Source organism: Orbicella faveolata, unplaced genomic scaffold (genome assembly GCF_042242905.1).
Source record: "Orbicella faveolata isolate gen_17 unplaced genomic scaffold, um_ofav_v1 contig_27, whole genome shotgun sequence".
Lineage (NCBI taxonomy): Eukaryota > Metazoa > Cnidaria > Anthozoa > Scleractinia > Merulinidae > Orbicella > Orbicella faveolata.
The window spans coordinates 4,394,714-4,398,743 of record NW_028301555.1 but is presented as its reverse complement, the minus strand read 5'-3'; the positions used below and the strand labels follow the sequence as shown (position 1 = coordinate 4,398,743).

At 38.8% G+C, this 4,030-nt stretch overlaps 1 pseudogene; it reads left to right on the top strand.

The window, feature by feature from the left end:
* Positions 1–333: 333 nt before the first annotated feature.
* Positions 334–3,543, top strand: LOC149107221 (E3 ubiquitin-protein ligase TRIM45-like; annotated as a pseudogene).
* Positions 3,544–4,030: the final 487 nt, after the last annotated feature.

The following is a 4,030-nucleotide window of genomic DNA, read 5'->3' as shown; positions in this document are numbered from 1 at the left end:
TAACATTTGGCGTATTTTTACGATGTGATGATTTTGTAAAGCAATTTTTTCACGTTTTCCTTTTCTCACACCCTCCACCCGTTATCTCAGAGCGCGCACTTTCGTGCAAAAGTTTTCTATTTGTTGCGGCGTGCATTTCTTTCTTTTAGAGACCTGAAATGGAGAACCCGACCCCTTCAGACTTACTCGTGTGCCCCACTCCGGGAATGTGTCCATATTTTACATGCATCGTACAATTCCTGATTGCATAAGATCAAAACAACTCCACAAGAAAAGCGTTTTACGTGACTGAGTACCAATCCGTATTAAACTTTTGTAATTAACTCGGCTTCTGGTTAGAAAGGTCAGATATATATAGATGAAAGAAAAGTTTGTTTTTCCCAGAATCAAAAACAATAGACCTGAGTGTGTGTTTCACCAGCAAACTTTAGAAAACGTTTACCATGGAGTCCCTCTTGAAAAACGTCAAGAAACATCTTGAATGCTCGATTTGTCTCGATACCTACAACCAACCCAAAACTATATCATGTCTACACACATTTTGCTGTCAGTGTTTGGAGAATCATGCAAGAGCCAGCCACAGACAAGGAAAGTTCTGTTGTCCAGAGTGTCAAGCGCAAATCGATCTGCCCGAAGGAAATCGTTTCGACAGTTTGCCGACCAGTTTTTTCCACAACAGTTTGTTGAGTCTTCTTGCTGTCCGACAGAGCGGTGATGGAAGTAGCATAACTTGTGGCAACTGTAAGAAAACAAGCTCCGATGTTCATTATTGCTTTGATTGCGCAAGATTTATGTGCCCCGACTGTTTAAACGCGCATGAAGTTATGCGGGCTGCATTCGAGGGACACAAAGTCATGGCCGTCAAAGAATTTCAAACTCAAGACTACGAAGCCTTGTTGAAGGGACAGCCCTTTTGCTCTGAACAGTACCACGAGCGAGAAATCACAAGATTTTTCTGCCTTCCTTGTCAATCCTGTGTCTGTCATGCTTGCATAGTCACAGACCACCGAAACCATGAAGTAATTTTACTCGACAAAGCGGCTGACAACGAGAAAGGCGATATCATGGCAGAAGCTGCAGCGATTAGACAAAGCGAGACAGCCTTGAAGGATGTGATTCGAAAATTTGATGAAACCATTTCAGAGCTCGAAACCAATGTCGCAATCGCTAAACGTGGAATCTCGCAAGTAGCCGAGACAATGATTACAAAGATTCGAGATCGCGAGCGAGAGGCAATTGCATCCGTGGACACGACACACGCGACAAGACTCGAGAAAATCAACTCGGCTAAGGAGAAAGCGGAATCACTGCTCAAACAAATGATCCAAGCGGTTGAGTTTACACAAAATCTGGTACAGAGAAGTTTAAGCTTAGATATCATGCAAAACAAGGAAACTCTCAAACACAGACTTCAAGAGCTTCGTGACATTGAAATGCCAAAACACCACGAGACCTCATTCATCAAATTTACTGCGGCTTCTGTGCAGGGTTTGAGACTGGGCGATATCGCAGCCGAGGGAATTGATGCGAGTCAATGCACTGTGGAAGGACTGGATCAAATTCTTCAGGCTGGTGTAGCAGCAGAATTGATATTATGTCCCAGAACACCTGAAGGAGAGATAAGCAACCTGCATGATCTTAAAAATCAAATTGAAGTTCTCATTGAACCTAGAAAAGACGTTCCAAATGTGATTGTTAGCGAGAAAGGAAACGGTAAATTCAAGGTGAATTTTACACCAAAAGTGCCGGGCGCCTATAACATTGAAGTGAAGATCAAGGACGATAAACTTCCGAACTGCCCTTTTATTACGCAAGTCAAAGAACGTGAACTTGTTGTAGTCGGTGAGTTGAACAACTCGCGGCTACGCCGCGCGCGTCTGTGCTCTAACGTGTGAGCCTGCTCGCAGGCTACAATTATCCAACAAGCTGCATTTTTTACAAGAACATGTTTCTTGTAGCTGATGGAGGCAATAACTGTATTAAAGTTTTCAATCAGTCTGGAACTTTCTTGTATAAGTTTGGAAAACAAGGAAATCAAGGTGGACAATTTAAATTGCCGTATGGTATGCTTTTAGACAGCTTCAATAATCTTCTTGTATGTGATATTAACAATCACCGAGTTCAGCAGTTTTCTTTAGACGGTCGCTTCACAGGCAAAACCATCACTGATTTACCAGATCCTACTGGAATAGCAACAGCGCCAGATGAAAGTATTCTCGTGGCTAGCACAGCTAAGAAAGTTTACATATTGAAGTAGATGATTTACTCATCAGTATGAGTAGCTTAAACGCCTTCATAAACAAAAGAAGCGGTTTCTGTGAGATAAATAGCACGACTGGCTGACGCATGTCGCTGTATTTTTCACTTAAAAATCTCAATTTTCTTTCGCATGTATAGTTTCTCAAAGATTTTTCAGCACGCATCAAGTTTTCACTCATCCAGTCTGGTGAAAAACTTTTCATTCCTAATCTCATCTTTCGATCGCTTTCAACAAGAACAATAACAACAACAAGAAAAGAGACAAACAAACCGTAAATTTACTTTCTCTTGTTTTAAGGTGTGAGATTTAAATGGGTATTTCTCCATTTTATGCGTTTCCACAAAAATGCGAATATCGCTATTACAATGAAAGAGAACGACAGATTGATGTGCTCTCTCTGAGCAAGAGGAAGTTTAACAATTGTTTCAATTCATTACAGATGACGGACTTTTTAGTTTTGTCGATGATTTTTCGGCTAAACAGCTTCCCTCTGTAAGAAAAAAAATAATCTCTTCTATGCGTTTTGTCAGTTGGGGTGCCACAGCGCAGAAAACCGCGGATCCTTTTTTCGCTCTCCGTTTTTCGTGCTGTGTCCCAACTAACTGAATGCCTGGAAGAGGCTTTAAAAAAAAAAAAATCAAGGAAACAAACAAACAAGAAAAAGTATAGTTTGGTCCTTAGGCTTTATTTGTCAAGTGTAAATAGTCTTATAGGGGACAAACGTAGCTGTTTGAAGGGAGGGGAGGGGGAGGGAATGGAAAAACTGTCGAAGCTGCTTTTTCCTCGGATATCAGCAACATATTAAACAAGTTGCTGTCGAATGCCAGTAATGCTGCTAGTTTTTCATATCATTTTAAATCTTATACGGAGGATTGAACTTATATCATTTAGTCATTACTAGCGTTTAATTTTAGATTTCATTGTAATTTGTGATTTATTATTGTAGAGCTTTTGCTTAGTTTAGTTTTAACTTTTTCCTTTATAAAACAATGGATTTTTATTATTATTATTATGTTTTTGACAGTTTACTGGTGAATGCCAGTAAAGCTTGAAGAGTTTAATCGGATTCAATATAATACAGATACTTGAACTTAAGTCGGGTCCATTGGATATCGCTAGAAAGAATTTTTTCATTATTTTGATCTCATCGTAAATTTTTAAATGACTTGATTTTTTGTTGTATTTTCCTTTTCATACATTCACTCCTTTTTACCTGCTCCAATTTTCTTGATTGATATACCGTTTGAATGGTTGATTAAAATTGTGATTTCTGTTATCATAAAGTCTTGTGTTGTTATATTTGATGTGCAATTTTGTAAGATGATTTAAGCCTTTTCCTGTATCAAGAGACTGTGATCTAGATGATAGTCTCTTGTTGTATCTTGTTACACTGTAGCATTCCATGTAAAATAAGCAAATCTTTTTACTGGAGATTATCGTATACGTAAAGGTAAAGGTAAACTTTATTAGCCAGGGTGGCCCATTCAGCAACGAGGCTGATCTCCAGAGGAACCCTGGACTAAAAATATAATAACTAAAAATACAAGACATCGTGATAATTTAAAAATACAAGATAAAATTTAAAAAATGTAAGATAAAGAAAAATGTAAAAGGTTTCTTACTATCGTAGAAGTGCTCGATGCAAATACATGCAGAGCGGAATACCATAATTAAAGATAGAGACCGTACGGACAGTTACTCGAGTTTCACGCACGAAGCGATCATCAGACTGTGCTGTTAGAGGTGGGTGGATATAAATTTAAAAACACA